The sequence below is a fragment of the Heterodontus francisci genome, unplaced genomic scaffold (assembly GCF_036365525.1).
Source record: "Heterodontus francisci isolate sHetFra1 unplaced genomic scaffold, sHetFra1.hap1 HAP1_SCAFFOLD_51_1, whole genome shotgun sequence".
In the NCBI taxonomy this organism is placed as follows: domain Eukaryota; kingdom Metazoa; phylum Chordata; class Chondrichthyes; order Heterodontiformes; family Heterodontidae; genus Heterodontus; species Heterodontus francisci.
Genome location: NW_027141937.1, coordinates 1,142,983 through 1,156,143, shown reverse-complemented (window position 1 = coordinate 1,156,143; position 13,161 = coordinate 1,142,983). Strand labels below are relative to the sequence as shown.

Below are 13,161 nucleotides of genomic sequence, written 5' to 3'. Positions count from 1 at the left end.
ATTCCTAACATTCCCGATCACAGCCTATCCCAGCTCCTGTTGTCACCCGACTCCAGCTGAATTGGAGAAACTCATGTGTTGGGGTTTGAGTTGTGAGGTGGGGTTTCTCCGCCAGTGTTACTGTCTTACAAACTCTCCCCCTGAATTTGTGAACTGAGACTGCACCGAACACATCCCCAGTTAGAGTGAGGGCCGGATATCCCTCTGTTTTATTACAGAGAGTGGGGAAAGGGCTGGGTGGATGGGGAGTCACCAGGGATCCTGGATTTAATCCAAATCATTTCCATGTGGAATCTGCAGGCGGGGCCGGGACAGGGATCATTTGATCAGGGGATCAGCTCTTTCCTGAGAGATGTGGGTGGCTCTGAGAAGAACCTTTGTGTTCAGATGTTTACAAGTTTCCCGCGCTTTCACTTCTTTCCAGACCCTGCTTTCTGAGACTTCGCTGCTTTCGGCTTGACCTTGCTCTTCCATGTCTGCACTTTCTTCAGCGCCTTTCCGCCCGCCGCACTCTTGCCTTTTTTGACCTTCTTCGCAGGAGACTTTTTCTGAAGCACTGCTTTCTTCACCGCCTTATTTGGCATTGCCGCCGCCTTGCTGCTCGTTTTCTTGGCTGTTACTTTCTTTGTTGTCACTTTCTTGTCTGCTGGTTTCTTCACTAAAGATTTATTGTCTGCTGGTTTCTTCACTGAAGATTTCTTGTCTGCTGGTTTCTTCACTAAAGATTTCTTGGCTGCTGGTTTCTTCACCTTCTTTCCCACTTTTCCCTGGGTTTTCCTTCTTGCTGATTTTGAAGGAGCCGGAGGCGTCCTGTCCCTTGCTCTGCACCAGGGAGCCTTTGTTCACATTCCTCTTGATACTTTGCTTGATCTGGGTCTTGAGCTTCTCCTGAGCGGTGGCAGACCTGCAAGGAATCAACTACCAGCTAGCGTATAAAGCGAGACCAAGGCTCAGGGCCTTCAGTTACCTGGAGGGGAGTCGGACAGGCAGCGGATCCTGTGAGGAAGCACAATCCAGGAAGGATGAGAAGGTCATTGTCAGGGTACAGAGGAGATTAAGTTAAAGATTTACCAGTTTATAAGCAAGCGCAGAGCCAAGGAACGGTGCTGGGGCAGATCAAATAATAGGAAGCTGTGATCAGTTGGAAGGCAAGAGTGATTAAATGACAGAAGAGATGATGGTGCAAGGCAAAAGTCAGGGAAAGAATAAGCAACATTCCGTAAGCACAGATACCAGGAGTGGGGTTTGAACCCACGCAGACACATGTCTATTGGATCTTAAGTCCAACGCCTGAACCACTCGGCCATCCTGGCACATTAACCCACCACTGAAAATGAAATTTAATGTGATCCGGGTGCCATCTGGCCTTTTCCAATATAAAGTTATGACTCCTCTCCCATGCAAAATTGGACCCTTCATTATTTATGAACCTCAATCGGATCACCCCTCAGTCTAGGTTTCTCTAAGGTGTAGGGTCCCAACTCTTTTAGTCTAACTTGATAACCAAGATGTCTTATACTGGGAATTCGTCGAATGTCTCTCCTCTGTACCCTTTCCAAAGCCTCAATATCACCCATCATGTGAGGAGACCAAGACTGGATACAATATTCCAAGTGAGTCCTGACCAAGGTTTCATAAAAGGACAAATTCGGGACATCTCAGATACTGAAGGAGTCCGTGTCCAGAAGCAGCAAGACCTGGACAACATTCAGACTTGGGCTGCTAAGTGGCAAGTAACATTCACACCACATAAGTACCAGGCAATGACCATCTCCAACAAGAGAGAATGTAACCATCTCCCTTTGACGATCAACAGCATTACCATCGCTGAATCCCCCCACCATCAACATCCTGGGGGTTACCATTGACAAAATCTTAACTGGACCATTCATATACATACTCTGGCTACAAGAGTAAATCAGATAGTGGGAATTCTGTGATGAGTAACTCAGCTCAAGGCACGTGGTGAAATGCTCATTAGGAGAGCTGGAGAAATGGACTGGTCAGGTGGGCAGAAAAGTGGCAAATGGAACTCAACTTGGAGAAGTGTGAGGTGATGCCTTTGGTGAGGTCAAACACAGCAAAGGAATACACAATTAATGGGTGAATGCTGAGAGGTGTAGAGGAAGTGAGGGACCTTGAAGTGAATGTCCACAAATCCCTGAAAGTAGCAGGATAGGTTGATAAGTTGGTTGAGAAGGCTTATGGAATCCTTTCCTTTATTAGCCGATGTACAGAATATAAGAGCAGGGAGGTTATGCTGGAACTGTATCAATCATTAGTTAGGCCACAACTTGAGTTCTGTGTGCAGTTCTGGTCACCTCATTCCAGAAAGGATGTAATTGCACTTGAGAGGTTACAGAGGAGATTTACAAGGATGTTGCCAGGACTGGAAAAATGCAGCTATGAGGAAAGATTGGATAGACTGGGGTTGTTCTCCTTGGAATAGAAGAGGCTGAGGGGAGATTTGATTGAAATGTACAAAATTGTGAGGGGTCTGGATAGAATGGATGGGAAGGGTCTATTTACCTTAGTAGGGAGGTCAGTGACTAGGGGGCATAGATTTAAAGTGATGCGTTGAACAATTAGAGGGGAGATGAGGAAAGGTTTTTTTCACCCAGATGGCTGTGGGAGTCTGGAACTCACTGCCTGTAAGGGTAGCTGAGGCAGAAACCCTCAACTCATTTAAAAGGAGTCTGGATGTGCACCTCAAGTACCTGAACCTGCAGGGCTACGGTCCAAATGCTGGACAATGGGATTCAGCTGGGTGGCTCGTTTTTTGGCCTGCCTGTGCTGTAAACTTTCTATGTTCTATGATTCTATGCAGACACAATGGGCCGAATGGCCTCCTTCTGCACTGCAATAATTTTGTGATTTTTGACTCTCCAAAACTTGTCAACCATCTACAAGGCACAAACCAGGATGAGTGCAGCAGCAACAATACTCTAGAAACTCGACACTGTTCAGGACAAAGCAGCCACCTTGATTGTCACCCCCTTCACCACCTTAAACATTCACTCCCTTCATCACTGACACACAGTGGCAGTAGTGTGTACCATCTACCAGATACACTGCTGCAACTCACCAAGGCTCCGCAGACAGCACCTTCCAAACCGAAGACCTCCACCACCTTGAAGGACAAGGGCTGCAGATGCATGGAAACACCACCATGTGCAAGCTCCCCTCCAAGTCACACACCATCTGATCTGCAAATATATCGCTGTTCATTCACTGATGTTTGGTCAAAATCCTGGATCTCCCTTCCTAACAGCACTGTGGGTGTACCTACACCACATGGAGTGCAGCAATTCAAGAAGGGAGCTCACCGCCACCTTGTCAAGGACAATTAGGGATGGGTAACAAATTCTGGCCTTGCCCGTGTCGCTCACATCCCATGAAAGAATATGCCTCATTTTATACTCAATTGTCCTCTGAATGCAGCCCAACCCTCTATTTGCTCCAACTATCACTTCACAGCATTGCTGCAGTAACTTTAGAGATCTGTGCACTAGAAAATCCAGATCTCTGCTCAAAATTATTTTCTTTTTTCCACCTACTTTAATGTTTTTCCCTGAAGGGTGTATGAATGTTGAGCATTCGCCCTGTCCACATGAATAACACTGCACTTACCCAAATTAAACATCATTTACCAGTCATGAACCCAATCTCCCAACACATTAAGATCAGCCTGAAACAGTCGAGCATCGTCTACAGTCTAAACACTCGCACAGATCTTCAAATCATCTGTAAATTTACAGATGGTGCGCCCGACACCTACATCCAGATCATTAATAAAACTAGTAAAGAGCAACAGACCCAACACCGATCCCTGTGGGACACCACTGGTAACTGGTCTCCAAACAGATCCAGATCCATCTGTAACTACTTTCTGCCTACATCTGCCAGTCAGTTCCCAATCCAGATCAATATATTACCACTGATACCAGGGACTTTAATCTTATAGAGAAGCGTCTTGTGTGGAACCTTATCAAAATCTTTTGGCTGAGATCTGCTAATTGAACACAGGCCGGGGATGAGGCCTAGGCCTGTCCTGCTTTGTGTGTGGGTCTCAGGACCACACAAGGTGAGATCAGCTCACTGAGCACAGGCCCATCCTGCTCTATATGGTGCTCTGTACCTCACCAAATGAGAATAACTAACACACCACAGGCCATGGAGCCTCGGCCCATCCTTCCCCGATTGCGGTTCAGTGCCAACCAGGTCAGATCAGCTAATTCAGCACAGGCCGGAGATGGAAGCTGGACCTTTCCTGCTCTTGGGACTCCGTACCATACCAGGTGCGATGAAGTAAAATACCACAGGCCGGGGATGGAGCCTGAGATTTCCCTGTTCTGTGTGGGGCTCAGTGCAACAACGTGTGAGAAGAACTATCATCCCACAGGCTGAGGAAGGAGCCTGGGCCCATTCTGTTCTGTGTGGCTCCTACCACATTGAGTGGGATCAGTTAACTCAACACAGGCCATGAATACAACCAGGCCCTTTCCTGCTCCGTGTGGCTCAGTATCACACCAGGTGGCATCAGCTAACACAGCACAGGCTGGGGCTGGAGCCTGGGTCCGTCCTGCTCTATGGGCTCAGTAACAACCCGTAAGATGAACTTTTTTCAAAAGACTTCAGTGCATTTATCTCTGTCCAACACTGTGAGGCAGCTTTCTGTGTTTATAAAGAGTGTAATTTATTGACTGGTCTCTTGGATCAAACAGGGTAACAGACAGAGGTCTGTGTGCAGAGGGTTTGGGGGTGAGCTCTGATTCCTAACCCTTTCTGGACTGTGAGGAATAAAGAATGAATGAGAGAGAGAGAATGTGGGAGAAGGGATGATGGAAGAATTTGTCCGTGAACCTGATTAAAAGTGTCTCAAACGCAAGATAATATTAAGATATCAAGAGCAGAACATTAACATAATCTGAGTTCCGCGATCTGGTCGGGTCCCATTCCCCTGAAATGAGGAATGAACGGGTGGGGAAATTCCACCTGGAGTTATATTTGTCTCCAATGAAGATGAGTTCACAGTGAGGATGGAATAGCTCAGTTGGCAGAACACGAGATTGAAGAACCAGGATACAATCCCTGGTTTCATCAGTTTTAATTTGGTGTCTCCATCAGTTTAAGTAGAGAGAATCAGAGGGGAGATTTTCCACTCTTGGCCCCATGGGCTGAATTTTAAACTAACGGTGCGGCTCTCGGCAGAGGCACCGGAAGCGGGTGTCATCACCACACGAGTGAAATGTGGCCGGCCGACCCCGATCACGGAGCAGCCGACCAATTAATGAAGGGGAGGCGTGGGGCCCATGTAAACAAGGACCAGAGGTAGGGAACGAGGCTCCGATGGAACCGACATCTGACACAACGGCAGGTGCTGGCAACATATTGAAAGGACTGCCAGACCTGCATTCACTGCTGCCTGGTTTAAAGGAGTGTCTTCCTGAGAGCCCTCTACTGCCCCAGGACCTGTTCTGCTGCCTCTGCTGCCCCAGGACCAGTTCTGCTGCATCTGCTGCACCAGGACCTGTTCTGCTGCATCTGCTGCCCTAGGACCTGTTCTGCTGCCTCTGCTGCCCAGGACCCGTTCTGCTGTCACTGATGCCCCAGGACCCGTTCTGCTGTCACTGATGCCCCAGGACCCGTTCTGCTGTCTCTGCTGCCTGAGAGGTAAGGAGCTGAATGCGAGCCTGCAGTGACCATGGTCCAATGGTTTGGCGATGCCTTCCTGCAGGTTCGCCTCCAGGTGACAACAGATAGGTGGAAGATCCTCTTCCCCAGGGATGGGAGGTGGAGACCTGTCCACCTGACCAAGCAAAGCTGCTTTGAGATAGTAGGTGAAGTCAGCAGCCGTGGGGTCAACCCCAAGACATGGATCCAGTGCACGAAGTGGGTCAATGACCGGATCCAGGCTGCTCAGGCACAAACTCAAAACACTTTGGACCCTTTGGACATTGAGCATGGCAGAGTGAGAGGGAGTGTTTGGTGGAAAAGGAGTGACCACCCAGTCATGTGTATTGGGGAAGGGCAGCAGGACATGCTGCCTGAGGCTTGGCTGCATCTCGGTTGGAGGTGCACGTCAGTCACTGTCTAAACTCACACAGTCCCTCGAGAGGGGCCACATGCAGGAGGAATATGTGTGTCCACATCATGGACTGCTGGACTATCACCATCAGAGATATTGGGCTTGTCCCCGCTGGGAGACGAACTTTGTTGATCATAGTGGCTGCAATAGAAGACAGCCCACAATCGGAAAGAGCGTGTCAAGACTGGCAGTGGATGCCTTATCTCCATGTCCTCATCCCGATGGAGGAGGAGGCCATGGAACAGGCCGGGCAGCAAAGCAGCTGCTCCATAGCTGATGGAGAGACAGGGACACCTACCTAAGAGAGTGAGTGAACATCTCCTGGGGCACAAGGGTGCATCTGCTGCAAAGGAGCCACACTGCTCATCTGTTCACCACTGCATCAATGGAGCTGCACAGTAGGGGTGGTTGGAATGTCACGATGGGCAGACCCTAACCCTTCAATGTCCCTGTTTTCACATGCAGGCTAGGATGAACGACAAGAGCGAAGAGCTGGAGAGCCTGGGGGACAGCCAGACACCTCTGAGGAGGAGGAGGGATCCTCAGAGGGTGCACCGTCACATCATTCCCCTGCACCCTCCACCAGCACAGAAACCCTCACTCGGTGGGTATCCACTCGCTGTTAGATTTGGGCACACAAGCTGGTGAGCACGTCACAGACAGGCCCGGGCAGCTGACGGAGGCTGTGACAGCCGAGGCCACTGGCAGTTGGAAGTCTGTGGGAGGCCAGGCCCATGCTGAGTCCCAGGCTGATGACGTGCCTCTGGTGTCACCAGCAACACGGGAAATGCTGCAGCTGCAGCAAGAGGTCAGGCAACATCTGGCAGAGTTGCCGGAGGTTATGTGTACCCAAGTTCGGATGATGGAGGAGTCCATCCAGGCCTTGCATGCTGCACTGTCTCTGATGGGGGTGTGTCTGGCTTCCTTCCTTGAGAGATTGGTGACTCTGATGGAGAGCCAGATCCAGCCGACCAATCAGTGGCTGCCGGAGATGTGTGCAGACCTGCACTCCATCGCTTTGTCCATGAGCTCCATCCAGCGGTGACAAGGCGAGAGGGGGGACGAGACACCTGAACTCTTCACCAGGTCCACATCCCTCTCAGGTCCGCAGCGAGGTACAAGTGTGTCTTATAAGGGGGAGGAGCAGCTGGCTGCTACATCTGGGGTCTCCTCTCAGGGTGCTCCTGGTGTGGACAGTAGCTCCAAAGCCCCTCTGCGAGTGACACAAGTGATGCCAGTGCCTGCCTCCATCACCCTCGATGACAGAGGCGGGGGTCCCTGTACCTGTGCAGGAGGCCCTCAGTGTGCCGGGGCCCTCCAGGCCACAGGCAGCAAGAGGACGTCCACCAATGTCATCCCAAGCCATGGGGCAGCAAGGTCAGCAGCCTGTCTCCACCTCAGCTGACAGAGCAGGGGGAGCACCACGTAGGAGCATGCGGAAAAGATTTCAGAAGAGCACCTAGATTCACTTGGGTTCATGGTGAATGTGCATTCCAGATGGATAGGGTTGCATTTGATGTCACACGGAAGAAAGAAATGATGTTCTCTCACTATGTCTCCTTCCTATTGTTGATGCCCTTTGGGACTTCATTTAAACCCTTCCTCCCAAGGGGCTGGAAGTGAGGGACCAAGCCCTGAGTTCACAAAGCTTCGGTCTTGTCACTGTGCGATGTGTACCTGGACGCTGCAGTGCAGAAGGAAGCAGGCGACAACAGGGCTGCTTAAAGCTAAGACTTTATTGCTGTGGTTCCAGAAGGTGGTAAGGCTCAAAGGAAACTTGAATGTATAAGGGTGTCTCATGTCTCCCTTGTGTGTATCTCATTGCCCCTTTCCCGCTGTGCCTGAGGTTCTTCATCAGGCACTGCTTGGGCAGCATCCTCCTCCACATCCTCATCATCAGAGGAGACATCACACTCCACGATATCCTCACTTGTCAACACCTCACCCCTCTGTAATGCCAGATTGTGCTGTGCACAGCAAACCACCACGATATGTGAGACCCTCGCCGGGACATAGTGAAGGGCTCCACTGGATCGATCTAGGCACCTGAATCTCATCTTCAGGAGACCAATGGCCTCCTTGATGGTCGCTCGGGTTGACCCGCAGCAGGTGTTGTACCTCTCCTCTGCATCCGTGCGTGGGTTCCTCACAGACGTCAGTAGTCATGTCCTCAGTGGGTAGCCCTTGTCTCCAAGGATCCATCTCTGAAAGCGGATGGGGCCGCGGAAAGGTTCTGGCACCTGGGAGTGCCTTGGTATGCAGGCGTTGTGGCTGCTTCCCGGGATTTGTGCACACACCTATGGGATCCATTTGCAGTGGTTGCAGACCAATTGCACACTGAGCAAGTGGAAGCCCTTCCTGTTGAAGGCTGCTGGCTGGTCTGCAGGAGCCTTGATGGTCACATGGGGTGACACCCTACACCTGGGGGAATCCAGTGATGGCCCCGAATCCTATAGTCCTCTCAGCTTGACTGTTTGGATCGATGTGCACATCGTCACCGGCCCTCCTGAACAGGACATTGGTGACCTCCTTGATGCACTGATTCACCAAAGACTGTGAGATTCCACACATATCTCCAGTGGATCCCTGCAATGATCTGCTGGTGCAGAAGTTCAGTGGCACAGTGACCTTCAGTGACACTGGTATCAGGTGCCCACCAAGTCCCATGGGGCACAGCTGCATCATGGCAGAGAGATCAGTGACGACCTCCGTGCAGAGGCGCAGTCTGTGGAGACACTGTCACTCGGACATCTGCAGGTAGTTGAACCTCAGCTGACGTGTTCCTCTGCCTCCTTCTCCAGCCTCCTGTTCGATGCTGGCCTTCCTGTGGGCCCCCAAGCTGCTGTGGTGCCCCTGCTGGTGCCTGCGCCTCCCTCCCTTCCTCTCTACTCCTCCTCCTCCTCAATGTGAGCCTTGAATGAGGCCCATGACAGGTTGCCCCTCCCTGAGTGCAAGGCCTTCACAGTAAACAACACCCAGCCCTATTTACCTCACTTGTCACCCTCAATGAGGTGGCACTGCCCCAATGGTACCCTGGTGTGGCTCCCCCTGCAGAGCTGGCACATTGGCCCCCACTCCTGACAGTGTTTCCCGATGCCCTTTCCCCCTCCACCCTTACTGCCAAGTTACGCTGCCTCACCCGATAGCTTCCCAGTGAAGCCAACACTCAGCTCCCACCTCCCAGTCACCTCCTTTAACCAGGCGAGGCTCTGAAGCCCCGTGGTTCCCGTGCACTATTAGTTCAATTGGATCCAGTGAATAAAATTGCTGACAAGTGGACTCATAAATACTTTAAATGCCTTCTTGCCGAGTGGATGTGCGAAGTCTGCCCTCCATGTCAGCCGCCGACAGAAAAATCCGGTCCGACGTCTTCCATCCCTATTTTATACACCCCCCCTCCCCCTCCCCAGCCTCCATTCCCGTCTCCAACGGTCCCTTAAAATTCTGGCCCATGTCTCTAAGACTAATGGGAGTGAAACTACATCTGCTCCTTAGCCTGAACAGGGAGAGCTGCTCTCTCTGTGTTCAAAGTGAATGAATCTGCTCTTTACCTTGTCTTCCTGGAACGTTCACTGTCTGGAAATGTCTGTTTGAAAATGTTTTCCTGTTATATTAATGGAGCAGAGGAGCAGATGTGAGTTGCTGTTCAACAGAGAGGTTTGGAAGTGGGTGAAGGGGTGGAGTGATGGTGTGAGTGACAGGTGCAGTGAGTTGGCCATTCTCAATAGAGTGTCAGGAATGAAGGTCAGAGGAACAGACCAGGCAGGAAACACAGAAAGAGCGAGGAGAAGCTGGTGTGAAAAACAGAGATTAAACAACAGGCTTGTTCAGTTGGTTTGGGTCTGGTGTTTAGAATACCCGGAATCTGGGTTCACTTCCCTTCCAACTCAGCGAATTGTATCAACATTATGTTCATAAAACCATAGAATGATACCCAAAGAAGGAGACCATTTGGTCCATTGCGTCAGTGCTGTCTCTTTGGTTATGTTATCCAATTAGAACTGCTGCTCATCTTTTTCCTGTAATCTGTACATTTTTCCTTCCAGTATTTATCCCAATTGCTTTTCAAAGTTACGACTGAATCTGCTTTCAAGTCCTGATCAGACAGTGCATTCCAGATCACAACACATCACTGTATAAAAAATCATTCCTCATTTCGCCTCTGGTTCTTTTCTCAATTACCTGATAAATACCTCCTCTGGTTACTGACCCTTTTGCCACTGGAAACAATTTCTCCTTATTTAACTTATTGAAAACCTTCTTGATGATGTCACATACTAGACTGCCAGTAAAACTGAAGCCCATGGAATAAAAGAGACAATGACAGCATGGATATGAAGTTTGCAGACTGATAGGAACATAGAAGCAGGAGTAGGCCATTCAGCAAATCGAGACCACCCCACCATTCAATATGATGATGACTGATCATCCACTTCAATGCCTTTTTCCCACACTATCTCCATATCCCTTATGTCATTTGTATTTAGAAATCTGTCAATCTCTGCTTTAAACATACTCAATGACTGAGCTTCCACAGCTCTCTGGTGTAGAGAATTCCAAAGATTCACAACCCTCTGAGTAAAGAAATTTCTCCTCGTCTCTGTCCAAACTGGCTTTCCCCTGATGTTGAAATTGTGTCCCCTGGTTCTAGATTACACAACCGGAGGAAAAACTTCATCTACCCTGTCTATCCCTTCAAATATTTTGTAAGTTTCAATGAGATCACCTCTCATTCTTTGAAACTTTAGAGAATACAGTCCCAGTTTCCCCAATCTCTCTTCATAGGACAGTCCTGCCATCCCGGGAACAGGTCTGGTGAACCTGCATTGCACTCCCTCGATGGCAATGATATCCTTCCTCAGGTAAGGGGACCAAAACTGCACACAGTATTCCAAAGTGCAGTCCAACCAAGGTTATATACAATTGAAGCAAGATTTCACTACTCCTGTACTCAAATCGTCTTGTGATAGAGGCTAACATATCATTCGTCTTCTGAATTGCTTGCTGCACCTGCATGTTAGCTTTCAGTCGCTTATTGACAAGGACACCCAGGCCCCTTTGTACATCTACACTTTCTAATCTCTTACCATTTAAGAAATAATCTGCACATCTGTTTCTCCTACCAAAGTGGATAACCTCACATTTTTACACATTATATTCCATGTGCCACTTTCTTGTCCACTCACTAAGTCTGTCCAAATCCCCTTGAAGCTGCTTTGCATCTTTCTCACAACACACATTCCCACCTAGTTTTGTGTCATCTGCGAACTTGGAAATACGACATTTGGTTCCCACCTCCGAATCATTGATATATATTGTGAACAGCTGGGTCACAGTGTGGTGGTGAACAGTTGTATTTCTGTCTGGAGGAAGGTTTCCAGTGGGTTCTCCATGGTTCCTCATAACTTCAGTTATGTGCAGAGACTGGAAAAGCTGGGGTTGTTCTCCTTGGAGCAGAGCAAGTTCAGAACAACTTTGACAGAGTTAGAATCAAGGAATCAAATTGTTACAGTACAGAAGGAGACCATTCAGTCCATCATGTCCATGACAGCTCTTTGCAAGAGCAAATCAGCTAATTCCACTCCTCTGCCCTTTCATTGTAACCCTGCAAATTTTCTCTATTCAGGTGTTTATCCAATTCCCTTTTGAAAGCCACGATTGAATCTGCCTCCAGCACATTCTCAGGCAGTGTATTCCAGATCCGAACCACTCACTCTGTCCCACACCCCTGGTACCATTGCAGAAAATCTCTTCTGTTCATTTCATCCCTCATAAATAATTGAAATGAAATGTTTATTAGGAAATGCACAATATAAAAAAGAGAGAGAAATAAATGCTGAGAAAAATAGAAGTCAATGTTTGGAAGGTAAAAAGAGCAAAAGATGTAACTTTTATTCTGGTTGAGTGAGAGGAATATATCACACTCTGGGACTTTTTAAGAGGATTTACTGATAAACCTGGGATTTGAGAGGAAGCTGGTTCATGGTTTACAGAACAAATTCAGTCCCTGGGGTGGAGCCAACAGCTGCACCGTCCAATAACAGACAGGATGGGGACACTGTCTCAGGCCTGGTGAGCTCAGTCGATGAAAGCATGAAACTCTGAATCTCAAGTTTTTGAGTTTGAGCCTCACGGTGGGTGTCTTTTATTTCCTTTTTAGGCTGATTTTACAGCCATTCTCCAGCTCTGAATTCCTTGGCAGAGAGTTCAAGGAGTGTTTGAAATGAGATTCAACAGCAGTATGAGAAAGTCTCTCCTTGATTCAGGACTCTTACCTCTCTGCAGCATCTCGCTGCTGAAGATTGAACTTTATCTCATTTCATTCTCAGCTCATGGTCAGTGTGAATCAGTGAGACTTCTGGCTGTCTCCCACTTCACAATCCATCAGTGCTGAGAAATCAATGGGGAATATTACTCACATGTTGTAATGTTTTATAAATACTTGAATGTATTTCACACTGTGTCTAACAGTGTGAATCTCCCCTGGTATATCAGCTCACCAATACTTCAACAGAACATTCACATAATGTGAGCTCTGAGATCTGTTCAGATCCCATTCCCAAGACCTAGAAAGTGGGATTGGGCTGGATCGCTCTTTTTCAGCTGGCACAGACACGATTGCTAAATGGTCTCAGTCTGTGCCATAAATTTTCTCCATTTTCTATGTTCTATGAAGTGAGGTGCGATTGGGATGGGCAATTCCACCAGGATTATATTTTCTACCAAAACAATGACACAAGGGATACTTCACTTTTTTATTCATTCATTCATGCGATGTGGGCATCGCTGGCTAGGCCAGCATTTATTGCCCATGAGAAGGTGGTGGTGAGCTGCCTTCTTGAACCATTGCAGTCCATGTGGGGTAGGTACACCCACAGTGCTGTGAGAAAGGGAGTTCCAGGATTTTGACCCAGCGACAGTGAAGGAACGGCGATATAGTTCCAAGTCAGGATGGAGTGTGGCTTGGAGGGGAACTTGCATGTGGTGGTATCCCCTGTATTTGCTGCCCTTGCCCTTCTAGGTGGTAAAGGTCACTGGTTTGGAAGGTGCTGTCCAAGGAGTTGTGGTGCATT

At 48.8% G+C, this 13,161-nt stretch overlaps 1 non-coding gene across 1 annotated transcript; it reads right to left on the bottom strand.

The window, feature by feature from the left end:
- Positions 1-1,230: 1,230 nt before the first annotated feature.
- trnal-uaa (transfer RNA leucine (anticodon UAA)) lies at positions 1,231-1,313 on the bottom strand. The gene has a single exon. It is a non-coding gene; the product is annotated as a tRNA-Leu (tRNA).
- Between the last annotated feature and the right edge of the window lie 11,848 nt (positions 1,314-13,161).